Below are 24,005 nucleotides of genomic sequence, written 5' to 3'. Positions count from 1 at the left end.
ATGCAAATGTCACCATACGGGACTAAATCTGGGGAATGGTCACAGAATTTAAAAAGAAGGCAAGTTTGGTTTAAGCATAGGGCTCAGGGAGGACAATAGAAGAAGAGTAAGTTGAGAAGAGAGCAGTAGCCAAATCATCTATTGCTTTGTAGAGTAGTGAAATTGTTAATTTTTTTTTTTTTTTTGAGTTGGAGTTTTGCTCTTGTTACCCAGGCTGGAGTGCAATGGCGCGATCTCGGCTCACCGCAACCTCCGCCTCCTGGGTTCAGGCAATTCTCCTGCCTCAGCCTCCTGAGTAGCTGGGATTACAGGCACGTGCCACCATGCCCAGCTAATTTTTTGTATTTTTAGTAGAGACAGGGTTTCACCATGTTGACCGGGATGGTCTCGATCTCTTGAACTCATGATCCACCCGCCTCGGTCTCCCAAAGTGCTGGGATTACAGGCGTGAGCCACCGTGCCCGGCCTGGAATTGTTAATTTTAGGTGTCAGCTTGACTGGATTAAGGAATGCCCAGTTTCCTGATAAAGCATTATTTTTTGTTGTACCGTGGAAGGGTGTTTCCAGAAGAGATTAGCATTTGAAACTGTGGACTGAATAAGGAAGATCTGCCCTCACTCAGGGAAGACTAGCACTGTCTGAAGTTGTTGCACACACAACAAAAAGGCAGAGAAAGGTGAATTAATTCTCTCTGATTCCCTCTCTCTTCTGGAGCTGTGACATCCCTCTTCGCTTGCTCTTGGACATCAGAAGTAGACATTCTTTGGCCTTTGGACTCCAAGACTTGTACCAGCAGCCACCACAGATTCTCAGGCTACCAGACTCAGACTGAGAGTAATGCCATCACCTTCTCTGGCTCTGAGGCCTTCAGACTTGCACTCGGCTATGATATTGGCGTCCCTGGTTCTCAAGAAGGCCTAGGACTTACCAGCCTGCACAATTGTGTGAGCCCATTCCTGTGATAAATCTATTCTCATATGTCTAGGTCTATATGCCTATATCTATATCCTACTGGTTTATCTGAAGGACGCTGATGAAAAGAGGAATAGCATAAACCTTTTTAATTTATTAAATTTGTTAGGTGGGAATTTTGCCTCTGACTTTGATGAAATAATTAGTTAGCCAAAGCTCCCACTGAGCGGGGGAAAGAGAAGGCCAGATTTAGAAACAAAAAAACACAAAATAAACCAAATAATCCCCAAACAGACAGACAACTTTAAAGGCAATGGGGAAATAATGAAGCAAGCAGGATTAGGGAAAATTGGCTGACATTTCACAGCTGCACTGTCACTGAGCATTGCTGTGATTGGAAACCAGACAAAGGGCTGATAATGAGCATTATCACAGGCAGAGGGCAGAGGGTTGCCGCTGGAAAATAAAGAATCCCTAGACATTCACTCTCAATAATAAAAGGAAATTAAATAATAAAAATTGCACAGTTTTAAATGAACAATTCACTAAAAGCGATCTTTGAATGATAAAGTTCCTGAAAAAATTTTCACCATCATTATTTACCAAAAAAAAAAATACAAATCAAATCTATAACAAAGTCAGAAAAGAAAAAATGATGGGGAGATTGTGGAGTGATCAGAACTCACATTATTGTCAGTTTAAATGCTACAGCCACTTTGGAAAAATCTCTGTCAGTTTCTTACAAAACTAAAACTATACTTACCTATGATTCTACCATTCCAATCTTAAGTATTGACCCAAGAAAAATGAAAACATGTGTTCACATAATAATTGTCAAGAATGTTCATAGCAGCTTTACTCATAATGTTTTACACTGGAAACATTCTATGTCTATCAATAAAAGAATGAATAAATATATGTTGATATATTAATAAAATGGAATCACCACATAGAAATAAACTAGTAGTACATGCAACAGTATGGGTTAATCTCCATAAACTTATGCTGAGTGTAATAATCCTTAAACAAAAGGATAACATTGTTTGATTCAATTTTTGTGACCTTATAGAACAGATAAAATTTACCTTTAGTGGAAAAAATAAATCAGAATTGCCATTGCTTCTATGTATGTGGGTCAGGGGTTAATTGTAAAGGGCATCATAAAATGGCGATGGTTAGTTTTATGTGTCATCTTGACTAGGCTAAAAGATGCCAGGATAGAATAGGGAGAGCTGGCAAAACATATTTCTGGGTGTGCCTGTGAGAGTATTTCTAGAAGAGATTAGCATTTGAACTGGTAGACTGAGTAAAGAAGATTGTGTTCACCATTATGGGCAGACATCTTCCAAACCACAAAGGCAGAGGAAAGATGAATTTGTTCTTTTTTTTTCCCTCCTACTTCTCAGGCCTTTGGATTCAGATTTAATTACACCAGTGACTTTCCTGATTCTCCAGCATAGAGAGAGATGAGACGGGAGGTTTGGAGATTTCTTGGCTTCTATGACCACATAAGCCAATGCTCATAATAAATACTAGTTTTTCTCTCTTTCTTGCTTTCTTTTTAATTTATAACAGCTCTTATTGGTTCTCTTTCTTTAGAGAACCCTGAGTAATAAATTTTCTGGGATGATGTTAATATTCTACATCTAAGAAGTTTATGAAATATATCACTTAAGGCTGTTTCTCCCAAACTTTTATAATTATGGGAATAACTTGATGTATTTATTAAAAATACCAATTCCCATTTTCAGAAGATCCTCACTAAATCTAGATTACAATTCATCATTTTTATAACTCTCATAAATAATTATTTTAATCTGAAAAATATTGAAAATTCTGCTTTAAGAAATACATACTTTTTGTCTCCCTGCTGTAAGCTTGGAAATTCGATGGCCTTTACCAATTGTTGCCACAGGAATATATTTTGACCATTTTATTTACTTTATCAGTAATATTCAAAGAAATTTTTCACAATAACGTATATGTTTCTAAAATATATGGCTTTTCACAGTCTTCTTTTCAAAGTACTAGTCCCTATCTACAGAAAATTATGGTATTAGGGAGAAAATAATAAAGTATGATTTTTTGCAATATTTTGAAAATAGGAAGATTTACTTTCAAACATTACTCTGCAGTTATAAATTTTGATGTTATAAATTCCAGAATTTTAATCACGTAGCCTTAATGCATCTAAATGGTTTTCCTTAATAGTAAAAAAATAAATAAATAATAGTGTTTGCCTATTAGTTGAACATTGAATGATACATTTTGTAAAAGGACCATTTCTAGACTATAAATGAAATACGAGTATCAGACTGTTTTAGATTTTATTTTATTTTATTTTATTTTTTTTTGAGATGGAGTTTCGCTCTTGTTACCCAGGCTGGAGTGCAATGGCGCGATCTCGGCTCACCGCATTCTCCGCCTCCTGGGTTCAGGCAATTCTCCTGCCTCAGCCTCCCGAGTAGCTGGGATTACAGGCACGCACCACGATGCCCAGCTAATTTTTTGTAATTTTAGTAGAGACGGGGTTTCACCATGTTGACCAAGATGGTCTCGATCTGTTGACCTCATGATCCACCCGCCTCGGCCTCCCAAAGTGCTGAGATTACAGGCTTGAGCCACCGCGCCCGGCCTTGGATTTTATTTTTAATTTATAAGTTTTGAGCATCATGTGCTAGTATTTAACAGAAAACCTTTAGAATATAAACACTATAAGCAGGCCACTGCTTAATAAGGTAGATTTTCTGACAAGCTTGAAAATAGAAGTTTTTTTCTATTTCTCTTCCAGAAGTTTATCATTCTGTATTTGTTCCTGTGTGTGCACATATACATTCTGATTCAGACACACATGCACCAACAAAGCTGATATTGTATGGATATTAATTGGTTATTTCTTAGAGTTTGGATACAGTTTACATCTGCTTATTCAAGAAAGGGGGATAGAAGGGAATCACTTGGTTAAAGTTGTCTGCACTGTAATGTATACAAGTCTTCTGTTTTTCATATTCACACTCAGGACTGCTCCAACATGTTTTCATTGAACTTGCCTCAACCTCAAAACTCCAAGTGCCCTGTGACTTTTCATTCAGACACATGAAAGGTGGGAGTTGTCAGGATCACCTAGATAGATACATGCATAGCTCTCACAAGCAACATCAAATGTTCAGGTGGGAGCAGGGGTAAGCTTATTTAGTATTTTCTATGAAATATACATAAAAATAATCTTTTTGGATGAAAGGCAGAATCAAGCAGGGCATTATTGTAACTAGAGGGAATTTAGTGTTGCTATTAGAAAAAAAGAAAAATTTTATAAAACTGATGTATTACAGCAACCATGACACACAGTGTTTCTGGAGCAAATGGAATGTTTCCTATATGTTTAGTTTCTGCTATTCTGGTCTTTATAAGCATCTCATTCTTAGACTGACAATTTATTTTATTCTATTTGGCTAATAAAATGTTACTAGCAAAAAGACAAAGCTTTCGATAAAACTATCTTTTTTTCATCAAAAATGTCAAATTGTCAGTTCAATTTTTTTGTTGTTGATTTTTATACCAACTAGTCCATTCTCAAAAGCAGTCGTTTTACAGAAGTTCAGATAGACTTGTTTTACCCCATTATAAATAGTGGAAAAGCATTTATTAATGAAGGGAAGATTAAAAAAGAAACTATTCCTTCTCATTTTCAATTTGTTTATTCTTTGACCAATGAATAAGTCTGTTGGTCTTCTACATACTTCATATTTTACATAATTATATATTCATGAAATTAGAGTCACCCATATTCCTTTTGTAGAGTGTTGGATGGAATGAAATAAGAATTAATTTTGAAGTAAAACAAATCTACTTTAAGAAAATTTATTAAAATATCAGTTCTCAATAGCTGATTTCTCAATAGCTGATTACTTCTGTGTAAAACAGTCTTACACATGAAAGATAACATGAGATTTTTTTAAATGATACTTATTTAAAGTATTTAACAGTATAAATACAAATGCCTTTTCAAAAATTTTAAAGAGGAAAATAACAATCAAAGGGACAAAATCAAAAAATTTTTAGTATTTTTATTTAAATAAATTTTTTATCTAAACATTTAAATTATTTTATGAATTATTTGTTGTTTTACCTTTCACCTCACTATCCATGTCTAGAAGAAAAGTTAAGCTGGGTGTTCCGTACTTATGTGAATCATTAATTATTCAACAAAGTTCTTTTCTTCATTTTAACTTGCAATACTCACAATTTTTCAGTTTCCATGAAAAATAATTGACTTATGTGATATGATAAAGGCAGACAACATTTTTATTATACTTGAGTATATATTATTGAATCTGTAGATATGAATATCTTGAAGTTATTTTAGGTTCCTTGAATCTCCTTTCATTTTGTTTGAGTTCAATTTAGACTCTTCCCAATTCTGCTGAAATTTGCTTAGGTCATCTGGTTATACATGATATTTCCTTTTTTTTTTTTTTGTAAATAAATGCTACTCAACTTATTTTACTTTTAAGCTGCACTTTATTGTTAAAATCTATCAAGATAACAAACTTATGTTGCTATTTCTTTTACTAATGTTTCAAAAATGTTTTAAATATATTTGTAGAATTTTGAGACTTACTCTTTTTAAAAAAAGTTGCCTAATTTTATTTGTTTTTGCATTACCTGTGCTAATTCTTTATATGATTTTCTTTTATCCTAACTTGAAAACATTCTGGAAAAAATTAACAAGAAGTTTATTTTTAATTTTTCATAAATAAATGTTTCCATAAAGATGTTTTCAGTTTCCTGTGTGAAATATTGCCCATTTTCACATTTTAAAATAACCTTTGGCTGTTAAATTCAATTTCATTGTTTAAACACATTTTACATGACACTTTTATATTTATATCTCTAGTCCAGACATCTCTTCAAAGACTATGAAAATCTCTACATAAACTTGTCTCAGATAACTTCTAGACATCTAAATCTCAACATTTCCATAATGAACTCCTGGTCTTTCTTCCAATATTTACACTCAATCATTAGTAACTTCAGTTTTTCAGTTTCTAACATCAATAATCTTGGAATTATACTTGACTATTCTGTTTTCTCTCATACTGCACCACACTCCAATCAATCAGGAAGACTTCTTGTCTTCATATTTAAAATACATCCAGAATCTGAACACTTCTCACCGATGTACACTGGTAGGGGCCATGATTCTCTCTGTCTTTTAAATTAAATTTATCCTTCTTACAGGTCTTCCTTTTTCTATCATTAGAAGACTAGCCATAGCAGTCTTGTAAAATCACAAATTAGATTGTTTCTTCTCTGTTCTAAACCCTGTAAAGTCTTCTCATTTCTTTCAGTTCTCCTTATTATTCCTCAAACAAGGAGCATTTTTGCCTTAGGGTTTTTCCTCCAGCTGTTGTCTCAACCTTGCATTCTGGTCAACGTATTCACTTAGCTAAATGCCTTATGTTTTGCAAATTTTCTTGTGAATCTCACCTTTTCCAAGATTATTCTGACCATCCTATTTAATATTATACCTCAGGTATCTCCACTTTCTACTAATCAGCATTTCTCATTCTCTTCATCTTTTTTCACTTTTTTTCTGGTTCTTATCATTATCTAACATAACATAAAATTTAATTACTTTTAATATTTATTGTTTATTCTCTGAATATTAGCTGTTTATATCTGTCTCTTCCACTATGATGAAAATTATTATTAGAATACTTTTTAATATACTAATAAACAAAGATGTGTATGTTGTTAATAAAGTTGCCAAGGGGCTACATGATGTCTTTGTTTACTAATATCTTAAAAATAGTTTGGTATTAGTGAGTTCTCATAAAATGTTGGTTGAATGAATAAAAAATTAATAAATGAGTAGTTTGCCTATATTTGAGTATTACTCACGTTTTTATGAGATTAATTCTTCTTGGACCAGCTATGTTTATGAGGTTTGTACAGAGGTAGAGCCAAGGTTCCCTTTGAAGAAAACAGGAATTATTTTTATAACAATGTGTATATATGTAAGTTAATTTTTAGTTTTCATAACTAAAATATAAGCTCGTAATATAGAGGGATTGTCCTGTATTCTATTTCTTGCTCCATCTTACATAAATTGACTTTCTATGTGATTCATAATTTAGTCCTCCACATTCACTTCAAAGGGCATTCAGGAATGTTCTCACTTCCAGCTAACTCAATTTTATCCCATTTTTCTGAATTGAATTTTTTTTTTTTTTTTTTTGAGACGGAGTTTCACTCTTGTTACCCAGGCTGGAGTGCAATGGTGCGATCTCGGCTCACCGCAACCTCTGCCTCCTGGGTTCAGGCAATTCTCCTGCCTCAGCCTCCTGAGTAGCTGGGATTACAGGCACGCGCCACCATGCCCAGCTAAATTTTTGTATTTTTAGTAGAGACGGGGTTTCATCATGTCGACCAGGATGGTTCCTTTCATGTTGTGCAACTTACTGAAGAGAAGAAAGAAAATAAATAATAACAATGGTAGCTAACATTTAGAAGCAGTAATAATAACGGCTAACATTCCAAAAATGCTTACTATGTGCCTTGCAAAGTTCTAAGTGATATGTGTAGATATATAGATATATAGTGGCTCTTTTAATTTTACAATTACACTGTGAAATAAGCCATACACTAGGATCGGTTTTATGTTGAGAAAATTAAGGCAAACATTTTAGGTCAGTTTGCTTAAGTTCAAAAATGTTTTCAGTGTTATCAATGAGATTTATAATTTAATGTCTGTGCTCTTGAATGTCATGCACATAAATTCCATCTGTATTATTTTTATAAGATGCACATTTTAGAATATTCCCTATTTCAAGGACAGAAATAAAACAAGTAAGGAATTTTATTTTATCCAGGCTATCGTAACAAGAATAACAGAGTATCTTAGCAGGATGCTTTGCCTTCTACTTTCTAAGTTGTAGTTTGAGATGACTTAAATTTGGGATGGATTTTGCAACCTAGGAATGTCTCTGTCAGTCAGCTAAACAAGAAATACTTATCTATGTGTCTAGCTTGTTTAGAAGGAAAAGACAGTTCAGCTAATCATTCATCAGACAAAGAATGGAAAATTAAAGGTCTTTATCTGCCTTTGTTAGGTTCAGAAAGAAGGAGAAAGATCTCTGTTCAACCTTTCACAAGCAAGCAGGGAGAAAGCCACATGTGTTATGACAATCATGAAAAAGAATGGGCAGTTAAGTCTAAGTAGTCACCTGAGGAAGGATGGTTCTTTGTGGTAAGCCATTTTCCATAATGGAAAAGGTTGGGGGGATTTCTTAACCACTGCTGTTTTCAGGGCTCATATGAAGTTCAATGTCAACTTCATGGACTTTCCATACCTCTACTTAACCTTCTTGCATTTTCCGGTTTTCTGTATCTCCTAACATTATTTAAACGTTTTAAAAGAGAAGGTGAAAAGTTTTTCTTGATTGTGCTACTTAAAACTGGAAAGTCTAAAAATAAATATTATGTCTAACACCAAACAGATACTTTAAAAAGCAGTGAAAGTGTTTCTGTAGTACATATGTTACTACTGGTTTCTTTTTTTGGCAGTTTTTAAAAATTTCCTGGAAACTTGTTCTCATCATGGCTCATATAGAAATTTTATAATCATGTTGGTTGTAAGAATTCTGTTTCATTATCTACAAAAATTCATTCATGAAGATATCCTTACTATTGTATTAAGCTCTATAGAATCAAAAAAATTAAAATTCCAATTAATTGTATAAAAAAATTATTACTGGAGTGAATTTTTTTTAAACTATAACCAAAAATATTTGGTATTTATTTTTAACAAATTCACAATGTAATTTGAATAAATATAATTATAAGCTATTAAGTGAAATACAGACCTACATGAATTGGTTGAGATTGTTTATTGTTGTGTAATGTATTACAAATATATTAAATAAGTGTTATATCATTATTTTTTATTATTTCAAAAGAAACAACTTTTTTTGTTTGGCTTCTTAATGGAATGGGTTACTTATTGGAATTCACAACTTGTATACTTAATTCATTATCTATAAGCTGCCAAGTGTGTGAATGAACTTCTATTCAGCCAAGAAAAGTCCAAAAAGGACTCAAAAATAATTATAATAACTCTGTAAGGACATTATTAAGGTCTCAATGATCACTTACTTTTTTTAGAATTGGACTAAATAATCTGTATTTTGCTAAAACTAATAATCATGGTATTAATTATTTTTCATATAAAGCTTATTATTGTCATTAAAACAAATGTGATTTTATTTAAATATTAATTTTAAGTATTTATTATACCTTAAGTGAACAATAAATGTGAGGTCTTTTGTAATATTACTAACCATTTATTTCCACCCTAAGGGAGCTAAGTTGGGGGCAAAATTACAAGGCATTTACATGTGAAATAAGGTAAATTGATACCATATCCTTTCTTCTCTATGAAGTTTATATACATTTTCTCATTTTGTGGGAATAGGTTGTAGCAGATGACTGACATTTTAAAAAATAACTGGCTATCAATTAAAGTGATCAGTCATCTATGAGGCTCCCATATTAAAAATTAATATTACCCAGAAATTTGGAGAAGTCACAATAATTATGCCATTATTTGAATAGTATTCTCAAACTCAGTTCCTTAAACTCATTGGAAATAAGAAAAAAATTGAGAGAGGTTTAGTGGGAAAAAAAAGGAGATGATTAAACAGCTGGAAAATCAGGTTAGTGAGTACAAACTAAAGGAATTGTATTCCTTTGATTTAGATAAAAGACAGCTAAAGAGATCTAATAATAGTATGAAATGAAGTGGTGTACATAATTTGGTAAAGATGAACAACTGTTTTGCATTTGCACAAGTGGAGAACCACAGAACTGAAATAAATTGCAATGGGAATGAGTCAGACTATTAATTAGAAACTGTAAGTGATTACTTATCCACTGTACTCAAGTTTATAAAATATTCTCCATAGATTTTCAAAGAAAGGGGTATATGGACTATTTTAGTACATTTGGGCTACTCTAACAAATTACCCTAAACTGTGTGGCTCATAAACAACAGATATTTATTTTTCACAATTCTGGAGACTGGGCATTCCAAGATTAAGGTATCAACAAGTCAGTGTTCCATGAGGGCCTATTTCCTGGTTTATGGAGGGCACCTTCTCATTGTGCTCTTACACAATGAAAAAGACAAAGAAGCTTCTATTTTTTATGGGTAGTAAACAACCATCCATGAAGGTTTCACCCTCATGACACAATCATTTTCCAAAAGGTTTCAGTTCCTAATACCTAATACCATCACCTGTGGGATTAATATATCAATATATGAATTTTGGAAGATACAGACATTTACACCATAGCATTCAGGGCCTTAATCCCAAAATTTATGTCCTTCTCACGTGCAAAATATATTTGTGTCACCTCAATAGTTCCAAAAGTCTTAATTCATTCCAGCAACAATTCCGAAGTCTAAAGTCCAGACTTTAATCTATATATCTAAATCAGACATGGATGATACTCAAGGTCATCTCCCAGAATACCTCACCTCCTAATATCATTACTTTGGGAATTAACATTTCAACCTATGAGGTTTGTGAAGACATAATCATTCAGACCACAGCATGGAACTTTTAAAAATGACACTCTATAATAACTAGTGATTTAGTCTTTCTAAATGTCCTCATTTGTGAATAATAGATATTAAAGTATATTTTTGTAAGGATTCAAAGTTTATGCTTTTATTTCACAATCATGATCTCATTTGAATTACAATAACATCTATTAATTAGAGGTGGCAAAAATCCATATCTCTTTTGCAGGTTAGAAGACAGATGTTCCAACTTCCTGGGATGCTCAGGAGTGTCAGCCTAGCTCCTGGGATTCTTGAAGCATTTGAAATTCTACTAAATCATGCAAAATTGGATTTGGATTATTCATCTTGCAATTTGATTTTTCATTTTAATTTTATTATTACATATTGACTAGTGCATTGGGGAGCAATATAAGTTAGTAAGTCTCTCCTGGCATTTTCTTGATCTCTGTTATCTCAAAACCGCAAAATTCAGATGTACAGAGTGACAAAACATTACCTGAAGTTGATATTCATGTACAGAAAATAGAAAATTTTTATCACATTGTATCATATTAATGATAAATAAAGTAGAAGTTACTGACCCAAGGATAGATTTAATCTCTTCAAAAAATTCAGTGCAAGATACTTATGTATTGTTTTGCTTAATAAAGCTTAATTTTATCAATAAATCATTTTATAGTTTTATTTTATTATATGGCTTAGTAAATAGTTTAGTAAATTTTGATTTCACAGTCAGGGTCTTGCTTCTATTGCACTAGGAATGAGTTTGTTATTTAAATCACTGTTACTAATGCTGATGGTAGAAAAAAATTGAAAATGTGAAATTTTTTTATAGGAAAACTGTTTTGCGTAAGTGCCAAGTTTATTGTCCATACAATTAGAATAAAAATAGAAAAACAATTTAAGGTGATTATTTTTAAATCTTGGAATAAGTATAATATTCATACATAAAATACATACATATATACATATATGTATAAATTTGTTACTATAAGTATTTTATATATGTACTTAATGTATATATTAATATAATATTTAAGTACATACATGTGTATATAGGTATTTATATATACCAAATTTATACATATATGTATAAATTTATATGTATGAATTTATTATATATATAACATATTCACATATATGCATACATATCTATGTGTCTATGTATATATATGTTTTATATATATAACAAATTTATATATATGGGTATATATATATGTTATACATATATAACAAATTCTGAAAAAAATTTTATCAAGCAATTTGCTGCTTTCAAATGTCACCTAGTGGCTAACAATTTATATATTCCAAGTTTACTTAAGAATGTTCTAAAGTTGTCCATCTTTGACATAATTAGAATATTGAATGAAAACACCAAATATTAATAATTATCAACACTATATTTTAATATATTTTGAAATTAAGCAAAAATTCTGTATCTGGAAAGAAATATCTGCTGGAAGAAGGGAAAATAGATGAATTAGTATGATTCTTTTTTTTGGGAAATTGCACAAAAATGTATGTTAAGATTTCATTTTTTGATAAAAGAGTAGAAGAAATATATGTAGAAAAATAGAGTCAAATAGTTTTTTAAAAAATAATAATGATGGCTGAATACAGAAGAGACTTGTTTGTAAGATGACAGCTATTAGACTTGTCAGAAAAAGCACCTGACCTGCCACACCTGTTGGTTGCACTATATGAGGCTTTCATTTTTGCTGGTCAAAAAAAAAATAAAAATTAGCAATATCATTTGGTCCAGTTAACAGAATTTTTGATGGATACTACATACATTATCTTCTTTGGATAGCATGTTGTCCTTATTCTAGTGAATTTTCTCTCTGAATCTGTCATCTTTGCAGGAATAGTAGATGCAAAATTTATGTTTGAAAAAACACAAAGGAACAGCAGTGTATTTTGAAAAGGAGGGTAGGGAATTTATTTCAAAGCACTGTGTTCATAATTAACACACTTGTTTCATTTTTATTTTATATTTTTTTCAATGTGTCCTTGGGAAGGGGGTACATTATAAAAAGCAACTCCCTTTCCTTGGCAGTCATGGCTTACTATGAAAGGAGGCCACTTCTCATAGCACACAGAAAAGAAGAGTAGTAGGACTTGCTTAAAGTGTAGACTTTGGAGACAGGCAAACAGGACTTCAGTTTCTTTTCTTTTTTAATCCCACCACTCTACCCTTTCTCATCTTAATAATAGCACTATTCAGGCTTTCCCATCTTAAATAATACCATTATCAACCATACAAGCTAGATAATCTACAGGTCATTCTTCAGTCCTCCTTTTACCTTATATTTTTATCTATTTGTTCAAGAATTTCTGTCAAAATTTAACTTTAAAATTTAAATCCAAACTTCAGTCACTTAATTCTACTATGGCACACACACATACGCTCATATACATGCACATAGAAATAGCTATGAATATAGAGTTCTTCCTAGACCAATCATCATGTATGTATGTGTGTGTGTGCACATGCATACATGTGCATGTGTTTGTGCATATATATACACATCTATTCATATATATTTAATAACCACTGGAACCATATAAAGTGACTTTGTTTTTCCTATTTAGAGTGGATAAAAATAATGCCCAGACGGTGGCTCAAGCCTGTAATCCCAGCACTTTGGGAAGCCAAGGCGGGTGGATCACAAGGTCAAGAGATTGAGACCATCCAGGTCAACATGGTGAAACCCCGTCTCTACTAAAAATACAAAAAATTAGCTGGGCATGGTGGTGCGTGCCTGTAATCCCAGCTACTCGGGAGGCTGAGGCAGGAGAATTGCCTGAGCCCAGGAGGCGGAGGTTGCGGTGAGCCGAGATTGCGCCATTGCACTCCAGCCTGGGTAACAAGAGCGAAACTCCGTCTCAAAAAAAAAAAAAAAAGAAATTATTAATTGTTTTATATTTAAAACAGAGAGTTTATATGTGGTACTCACCATTATATGGCTAATTAAGAATATAACCAACATTTGAATGTAGGCGATTCTGCTCTAGTGGCAAAGAGTTTCTAGCCACTAACCATGGAATGTTTCATTTTCTGAACTCGTCATGTTACCTTCAGCATATTTGTGTACATAGGGATTAATCACAACAGTCTCCTTAATTTCTCTCCATAGTACCACTTATCAAAACCCTCACAAATGCTAGATTGAGAATTTAAAACTTACATAGGATAATGCTAACTAATCAGCATGCAGATATGCAAATTGAACTTTTAAAATAGTCTGGCATAGAAATATAAGTGTTTAACAACCCACAGAATGACAAATGCAAGTGTTTCCAGTCTGGTAATTTCTCACCTTGTGTAGGTGGTGAAACTCCTCCTATTTTGTCTTCATGATAAGACAGAGAAGCTATAAAACCCTGTACAATGGGAAGGATACTTCTGTGCCTCCTCCTTCATAATACATGTTTGCATATACTATAACCTTAAATAAAGTGTTTTATTTAACTGTATCTTGAACAATTTTCACTCATCTTCAAAACTGAAATCATGAAATGGGTAATGAAATAACAGTAGAACTGAGAAATGTACTGATAATCGTCTCCCAATTTGGAAGCCACCTATTTTACAGTTAGATATTGGTCAAGTGTTAAGGTATAAAATCATAAGTGAGAAATTATTTGAACCAGGATATCCAGTGAAGAGGGAAAGGAGTAAGAGATATGTGACAATAATAAAAAAAATTAATAGATATAGTTTTAATAACACTGTGTTATATTATGTTAGGGAGCAAACTGCTCTTTCAAAAGTCCTATCTTTTGTGATAATTAAAACAAAACAAGAAGTAAAGAAAATGGTGATTTGTTAACTCTGTGATTTCTGATAATTGGGTTAAAAACATTTCATAGTGATATTCACAAAGCTATCAAACTCTAATATCTCAGAGAATTAGGCCTACAATACAATTTCTCTTTAGAATATTTGCCCCTTAAGTTTAAAAAAAGTTAGTTATTTAGCCATAGATCTGTCACTAGTGAAGGTGTACAAAATATTTCCCTCTTCAAAATTATGCATAAAAGTTGAACAATTGTGTGCATGTTATTTGGTCAATTAACATATTCTAAGTGGCTGGGAAGTTGAAACTTCAGTTTCATAATTTCCAAATGAGCATGATCTCTACAGATACTTCACTGAGTTGATCAAGAATCAAGAAAATTACAGTGCCAAAAAACAACTTTACATTTAACAGATAAATTTGTGTAGAGAAATTTGCCTACCTTGACTGACATTAACTGAAATAAAGTTGGAGAAATTAACACTCATTTTTTAAAATTTTAGTCATTTTTTTGTATATATTTTTTTCTTTTAACACTCATTCTTTATTCCTATACATCAGTAAGTCTTAGAAAATAAATCAAGAGTGCAATGCCTCCATTTTAGGTGCTGTAGAACTTGGCTAAAACTCTGTTTCTAAGTCAAGAAGAAGGAGGCTGTTCTCTTCCACTCTGCTATTTTGGAGTATCAGTAAAAGTTGATATAAATATGAACAAATATCTTTTGAAAGTTTATTAAAATAATTGCACTTAGAAAGAGTGTCCAGAATCTAAAGAACTAAAGCAGATTTGCAAGAAAAAGCAAACAAACCCATTCAAAAATGGGAGAAGTATAAGAACAGACACTTTTCAAAAGAAGACATATATATGAGGCCAACAAACATGAAAAAATGCTCATCATCACTGGTCATTAGAGAAATGCAAATCAAAACCATATTGAGATACCATCTCACACCAGTTAGAATGGTGATCATTAAAAAATCTGGAGACAACAGATGCTGGACAGGATGTTGAGAAATAGGAACACTTTTACACTGCATGTGTGAGTGTAAATTAGTTCAACCATTGTGGAAGACAGTGTGGTAATTCCTCAAGGATCTAGAAATAGAAATTCCATTTGACCCAGCAATTCCATTACTGGATATAATACCCAAAGGATTATAAATCATTCTATTATAAAGACACATGCATATGTATGTTCATTGCAGCACTGTTTACAATAACAAAGACCTGGAACCAACCCAAATGCCCACTAATGATAGACTGGACAAAGAAAATGTGGCACATGTACACCACGGAATACTATGCAGCCACAGAAAACAATGAGTTTGTGTCCTTTGTAGGGACATGGATGAATCTGAAAAACATCATTCTCAGCAAACTGACACAAGAACAGAAAACCAAACACCAAATGTTCTCACTCATAGGCAGGTGTTGAACAATGACAACACATGGGCACAGGGAGGCGTACATCTCACAGTGGGGTACGTTGCAGGGTTGGGGGATTGGGGAGGGACAGCAGGGGGCGGGGTAGTTGGGGAGAAATAACACTGGGAGAAATGCCTAATGTATGTGATGGGGAGATGGAGACAGAAAACCACCATGGCATGTGTGTACCTATGCAACAATCCTGCAAGATCTGCACATGTACCCCAGAACTTCAAGTACAATAATAATTTTTTTAAAAAGAAAGAAAGAATGGCCATGCTTTCTTAGACCTGAGAGATGAGAGATGGGCAGTCTGAAAAATTGCTTAAACTGCTAAACATTCAAAAGAGAGGGCTGGCTGGACCTTGCCCTCCAGTAGATAGGGGTGAGGCCAACCACCAAACAGAATTTCATGCCATGTTAGTTAGTAAGAGCAATCCAGTTGTCAAGACAATAATTAATGCTGACTACTTTTGCTGGAGGAATATTGTAACACCTATTAAGTGTATGTCATTAGCAAAACTTTATAGCCTTTAAAATTTAACCCACGAATATAAGTCGAGTTCTCAAGGATGACTCCACTTTGTTTGTCTTGCCCCCTCATCCACTCTGAATGTTCCTACATACTGATGATGTTTAAAACAGTTTAGTTGGTACAAGAACTCAGTACAAACCAACTCCCAAATATTTCCCAATGTTCACCAGGTGTCTGTTTCAGAAGTCAGTTTCTCAAATGTATCATCTCCTACTGGAAGAAATGACAATTGCCTGACGTCCAGTTTCTGAAACCCACCCCTAGGGAATACCACACATGATTTTTTGTTTCTTCAGGTGCTTTGTAATTTTGGATCTTGAATCATTTTTACTAGGTTTTTAAATATTCTGGCCGGGCGCAGTGGCTCACGCCTGTAATGCCAGCACTTTGGGAGGTAGAGGCGGGCGGATCACGAGATCAAGAGATCGAGCCCATCCTGGCCAACACACTGAAACCCTGTCTCTCCTAAAAACAAAAAACAAAAAACAAAAAACAAAAATTAGCTGAGTGTGGTGGTGTGCACCAGGAATTCCAGCTACCGGGGAGGCTGAGGCAGGAGAATTGCTTGAACCCGGAAGGCGGAGGTTGCAGTGAGCCAAGATCGCGCCACTGCACTCCAGCCTGGCTACAGAGCAAGACTTCACCTCAAAACAACAACAGCAACAAAATATTCTTTCTGAGACTTTATCTGTGAGTGCCCTTTGCATTTACTTTTGTCAGTTACTCCTGGGTGCTACCAAATTTGAAACTATTTGATGTCATTTCCTCTGCATGAAATCCTTTAATCCTATTATCAATGCCAAGGTAAACAATTTTCCTTTTCAGGCACCTTCGCTGGCCAAGAAAATTTGGGGAAACAATTTTTAATGGATGTACTAGATAGTTTAGGGTCCAGTATGAAAAGCCCATACTTTTAGTTTCTATAACTAATAAATGCCTCAAGTGTGACTATAGCTTACAATGTTTTTGTATACCTTTCTTTCTTTTTTAGCCTCTAGGAATTTTTCTTATTCTTCTATAAGGATGTTGTTGCATTAACAATGTCTGCTACATTTTTTCCAGAATGTAGAGATGTTTTGAATCAGAAATTTCCTCAGAATATGTACTTTGGCATATTAATGGAAAAGTAAGTCCAGGTACTCCTCTTCTTTATGCCAATATAATAAACAAGAAATGCTGCGCTTTTAACTTCTTGAGAGAGAACATATGGCACTGAAAGGCTATAAGAACACAAAAGTCAAAAACCTTGATAACAAAAAACTTCTTTACATTGGCTACAAATGTCATAAATCAACAAAGATAAATAAAACCTCACTAACGGAAAAAAAATACTTGTGCCACTTATGTAAGATATGGGCTTCTATAGCCAATAAACATAATTCTTATTTTTAAATGCGGTGCTATTTTTTAACCGTTGAAATCTTTATAATTGCTCTATTTCCACTATATAAAGAAGAGTTTGATCATAAAATAATACAAATAAAAATTTTACACCACATGTACACCTCTGTTTGGAAGACACTCTACAAAGAAATCATTTTGTGTAAGCCAAGAATTTCTATTTAACTATAAACACAAATTAAAATGATTAGAAAATTTCTATTAAGTTTGTTTAACATAAGATCTACATGAACAATTATTGAAATGTTACAACTCACCTACTGCACATTGTTGAATACCTTCTCCAGATACACATCGCTTATTTAAGCACAGAATTAAATTGTCATCATTCTCTTCTGTTTGTGCCAAACTAACGTACATTCTTCAGTTGGTTTGTTTAGTCTGTGCTGGGCAGGTGTACCATACTCTAATCAAAAATCTAGATTATTCATATATGTTATCTCACAAGGAATCTTTCTGAACTATTAGGATGCTAAATATTTTGTGACTTAATTTCATTATGATTTATCATTTTTCCTTTACAAATATGAACATAAAAATTAAAAGTAGTCACACATCTAATTTTTCCTATTGGAATGTATATGACCAGATAATCAATATGAGTAATTTTTTCTTGATATCAGTATTTTTTTACTGATCAACAGTTCCAAGTTTTATCAATGCTCCAGCTCATAGAAAAACTATACATTTCATAAAGTAAGCACAATATGACATCCAAGTTGTGAAACACTATAAACATTACACTATAAATTTATTTATAACACATCAACTCTTATTTTCATCTGATTCATTATATTTACTTGTTATCATCACCCACAAGAGCATAAACTCCAAGAGACTAGTGATTATCTAATTTGTTCACTGATACAGCCTACATTTATTAATTTTGGCCAATCAGAATACCTTTTTCATACTTAAATTAGTTGCTTATAATACTCATTTGAGAAGCCACATTTTGCTGACTCATAGTTCACGCTTTAATCAGGAAGGTGTTTCAGTTACTGATTCAAAGATAATGATTTGACTGCTAAAACTAGGCAAATGAATGTATCTCATTATCCTGGCCATGAGATTACTTCCAGGGATAGACTCCTGGCCTACACTGGGCTGACCAGAAGTATTTAGTTTCAGTGTTGTCACTTTATTGAAGTAAAGGGGTAAGCATCACTACTCTTCTGCTGGATTAAAATCATGAAACTATGGCTCAGAAACTTATTCAGCTGTTGTGTCAATACAGCTACAAACTATCTTTTTAAAAATAGAGACAACACAGACAAAAGAAACAGCAAATAAAGCAGAATAAGAGCATAATTTATTATACTACCACAACTCATGCATTACAAAATAACCTAAAATACTGAAAAATTATTGAAAATTATTGCAAAATATATGATAAAGGAAATTAAACTTAGAAATATATAGGTGAAAATGTTAACATCAATTGATTATTAAATAAAAAGTACATATTTAAACAATTATATATTAATTTTTCCTTTAAAATAATTAAATATATTATGAGAAGTATGTTTACATATGTATAGAGTTGTAAAGATAGATGGATTCAGAGAGTGCTTCCAATGCTGGCAGAGCTTGCATAACATCTGCCATCCAGTTTAATAAAGAAATGATACAACCCCTTAATGTATCAAATTGGCTACATATATCTATACTACTGAAAATTCTCTTACTTATTGACTTGGAGAACTCCTTTTGCACAATGGTTTATTCAATGGGAGATAATGTGGCAAATATACAAGAGCAGGAATTCTAATGAGACTACTGATTCACATCTTATATTAGCGTATAAAGCTATGTGACATTCAATTATTTATTTGACTGTCCTGTACTTACTTTCCTCCTGATTAAAATAGAAATATTTTAATTATTTAACCTGCTCCTAAGGCTATTTTAATTATTGTAAGATAATAAAGGGAAAGTATCAACCACATCCTCCAAGTACAGAGGTCTCTAATGTATGCTGGTTTGCCTTATGATATTTTGACTTTGATGGTTGTTAACTGATATACATGCAGTAGAAACCATACTTCAAATTCTAAATTTTGATCTTTTCCCTGGCTAGTGATATGCAATAAGATATTCTCTTGTGATGCTTGGCGGTGGCAACCAGCCATTATGTTTTTCATTTTCAGTATAGCATTTAATAAGTTACATGACATAATAGAAAAATTTATTATAAAATAGGTTTCGTGTTATATGATTTTCCCCATCTCTAGGCTAATGCGAGAGTTCTAAACACATTTAAGGTAGGTTAGGTTACGCAATGATATTCCATATGTTAGATGTGTTAAACACATTTTCAATTCCTGAGAGTTTCAGACCCCTGATTGGTTTATTGGAACATAATCTTATTGTGGGTCAAGAAGCATCTGCATTAATCAAAATTAACAGTATTCATATTTATACCTGCTATTATACCGTCTAACTCTCCAAAAATAACAAAAGGATAGATACATGAAGATAATAGTAGTATTGTGTTTTTATGTAGATAGTTAAATGTACTTGTCATAACAGACTAAAATTTATGATAACGTTTGTGTTAAACCTAAAAGAAAATTTTGTATAGAAATCACGAGTTTAACTGCAAATATAAATGTAAGTGTAAATGTACTTCCTTGGCATCTGAACAAAAGTAAGTAATAATATTTTACAGCATTTTGGAGTGCCTTTGTTTTTCCGTCTGTGATATTCTGTACTTTCAGTAACTGCATAAGTAATGAGAGCACAGGTTCTGAAGCTGCCTCCATTACACTAGCTAAGTCACCTTGGGTAAGTTCCTTAAGCACTGAATGGCTCAATTTTCTCATCCCTAAAATGGTGATGATAATAGTAACTACTTTATAGGGGTAATACTGGGATTACCTGAGTTGATACAGGAAAAAAACACAAAGCTTGGCTTGTATAAAATACCATTTATATTTTCTTAAATAGAGATGTAAAACACTTCATAGAAATAAATAGAACTAGAAAAAATATTTTAAAATTCATAAGGAACCAGAAAAGTGCCTGAATAGCCAAGGCAATCCGAAGCAAACAGAACAAAGCTGGAGACATCACTCTAATCAACTTCCTATAAAATAGACAAACCTATAAAATGGGAGGAATTTTTTGCAAACTATGCATCTCACAAAGTTCTGATATGCAGTATATTTAAGGAACTTAAATAAATTTACAAGGGAAAAAAAGACTCAACCACATTAAAAAGTGAGAAAATAATAAAACCAGACACTTTTCTAAAGGAAACATACATGCAGCCAATGAGCATATGAAAGAAAGGTCAACATCACTGATGATTAGAGAAATGTGAATCAAATTACAACACGATACCATCTCACACCAGTCAGAATGGCTATTATTTAAAATTCCAAAAATAACGGGTACTTGTGAGTTGCAAAGGAAAAGGAGAACTTATAGGCTGTTGGTGGTAGTGTAAATTAGTTTAATCACTGTAGGAAACAGTGTGATGATTCCTCAATGACCTAAAGAGGGAAACATTATTTGACCCAGCAATTCCATTACTAGCTATATAGTCAAAGAATATAAATCCTTTTATCATAAAGAAATTTGTATGCAAATGTTCACTGCAGCAGTATTCACAATAGCACAGATATGGAATCAACCTAAATTCCCATCAGTGTAGACTGGATCAAGAAAATGTGGCATATATGCACCATGGAATACTAAGCAACCATAAAAAAGAATGAAATCATGTCCTTTGCAGGGACTTGGATGGAGCTGGAGATTATTTTCATTAGCAAACTAATGCAGGAACAGAAAACCAATTTCTGCATGATCTCACTTATAACGGGGGAGCTAATTTGAGAGAACACATGGACACAGAAGGAAACAACAGATACTGGGGCCCAATGAAGGGTGGAGGTTGGGAGGAGGGAGAACAACAGGAAAAATAACTAATGAGTACTAGGCTTAATATCCGGGTGTTGAAATAATTTCTACAACAAACTCCCATGACATGAGTTGGCCTATATAACAAACCTGTGCATGTACCCCTGAACTTAAAAGTTAATAAACAGAAATTTAAAAACATTCCTACTCTTTTCTCCTATTAAAATATTTCTACACTATAATTCCACATAATTTCTTGTTAATATATTATGTTTTTGTAGATCTACTTTTTAATTTTTTGCTAATGCCAAGAATAACGTTTTTAGGAGAATTAAAAAAACATTTAAATTTGGGACAAAACTAAACTTTATTTTAAATTTAGAAATGAGAATATAATGCTGCGAATAAGGATATTTTACGAACACCATATGTCCACAGATGGACATGATATTGTTCAAGAATAAAGTGGCTTTTCCCTCTATAAAAATGTTCAGAGTTATTAGTATTAATAAATATAACAAAGTATAAATCACTTTTAAAGCTCTAGTGTGCTGTTTTATATTGTTGTGTAACCTTCTGACCCATTGGAAATGAACATGTAGGGAATCCATTTTAATAGCTTCTTCCTGTAGGCTTGAGGGATTCTATAGCTAGCACAAGTATAAACAAAAAATGTAGTTGGGTATTTCCACTCATTTAAAGATCTCTATGCCAGAAAGTTTTGTGTTGAGTTGGCATCTCCTAGGAATACAAGTGAATAAACAACTCAGAAAGAGGTAAGAGAACAGAAATATTTGTTCAACACTGTGCATGTTGTAACAACGTGCAACATCATTTATGATATGTTACCTCAGCCAAAAATGACATGATGTTATAAATCACTAATTTCTCAATTTTGAAAAGGAAGTTGGAAATATGGGATAAGGTCATGTTCAGTTCAGGTCATGAAAACTAAAAAATGTGCAGGTTGGACTTTGTATAATGTTTTACCAAATCCCAGAGGCAGTTCAATATCATAGTTATTACTATTATTTTCTTCTTGGAAAAGAAAGGAAATGAAAACATTTTTCCTGATATTTGAGGCATTATAAATGGTCCTGGAAGAGTTTTATTTTTTATTTAATACTTATAAAATTCTGGCTTGGTCTTTATTTCATAAACTAATATTGCAGCAAATAAATATGAATACCTGTTTTTTTAACATTCCATATTCTCAATAATATATTTTTAAAACCTATATTGATTATTCTAAATCTCTGCTTCCCGGACTTAATTTTTTTTTATCTTAAAGAATACTTCAAAACCATTATTGAACTAGACATATATATGTATGTATTTATTTATTTGTGTATTTGTGTGTGTGTGTGTGCATGTGTATGTGGGTGTACATATATAATTTTCAAAGGCAAGATAATATATGCAATAGGATCTGAGGAATCAAATCAAACAGTTGTTTTGACCTAGAAGGAGTGCTCTGCTAGAAGAATGAGAAATATATGTGTTTTCAAAGGCTGTCTCCTGTCATTGTGCCAATGGAACTTCTTTAACCCTCAATAAGACTTCTATTTCTCTCACTTGATCTAGGTAGAAAAAAATCACATTGAGAACCACAGGTAATAAGATGAATTATCCAATAGAAGAGAAAAAAATTATCCATGTGGTTTCAGGAGTGTTTAATTGCCTAGGACAGTCTCCCTGATTCTCCTAAGTTCAGCAGGAAGGACTGAGATTGGCTCCCTGTTAAGGTGCCTGTTAAAACTAATCTATCACCTTTATGATTTGTATTCCAGGAAACAGCAGCAAGCCTATTGAATAAGTTTACTGGACCTTTATTTCAAAACTTGTAATATATAGTCAAGATAAATTTTTTCATATGGAATTCTTGCTGTACTTTTCATCCATTTATTCCACAAACATTTATTGCCTATTTCCTATGTGTAAACCTTTTAAGCAATTAAAATAGGGCAATAGAATTGATATCCCTACCTATAATGGAACTGATAACTTCAGTAAAAGAGATGAGTAAATTAAAAATGCAGTAGACTGAAACAAGAGCCATCATGAATATACACAAAGAATGCAACAGGAGAAAGTGTGGCTTAGATGCAGAAATCAGACAGATGTAGATAAATATATCATCTTTATGAAAACCACTAGGTTGGAAGACATAGCTGGCTAACACTGCATCAAAGAATTACACTTATCCACCCAGGTACAGACATAACTGAAAAACCGCAAACTTCCTCTGTTGAGGTTATCCCTGCAAAATTTATATCATGAAGAGACCGCTGAATCTAAAAAAGCAAAGAGCTAAGCTAAGCATGTCCAGCTCCTTTTTGTTAAATCTCAAATCAGAAATCTCACTCCTCCACCCACAGAGAGAAATGGATACTTGGTAGGAAAGGAGCTCTGAAGTGTTATTCTAGTAAATTCCTCCACATGGAAACATGAAGAGCTATAGTACACAGCAGTTTACCA

General features: G+C 32.9%; 1 long non-coding RNA gene across 2 annotated transcripts in view; it reads right to left on the bottom strand.

Moving 5' to 3' along the window:
- Nucleotides 1-24,005, bottom strand: part of LOC144577779 (uncharacterized) — a 174,588-nt gene that overhangs the window by 70,754 nt on the left and 79,829 nt on the right. For both annotated transcript variants that reach the window (XR_013522363.1, XR_013522364.1), the window contains exon 2: nt 6,817-6,888. This is a non-coding gene — a long non-coding RNA (uncharacterized LOC144577779). The remainder of the gene's footprint in view (nt 1-6,816; nt 6,889-24,005) is intronic.

Source organism: Callithrix jacchus, chromosome 9 (genome assembly GCF_049354715.1).
Source record: "Callithrix jacchus isolate 240 chromosome 9, calJac240_pri, whole genome shotgun sequence".
Classification (NCBI taxonomy): domain Eukaryota; kingdom Metazoa; phylum Chordata; class Mammalia; order Primates; family Cebidae; genus Callithrix; species Callithrix jacchus.
This window is presented reverse-complemented; position numbering and strand designations above follow the sequence as displayed.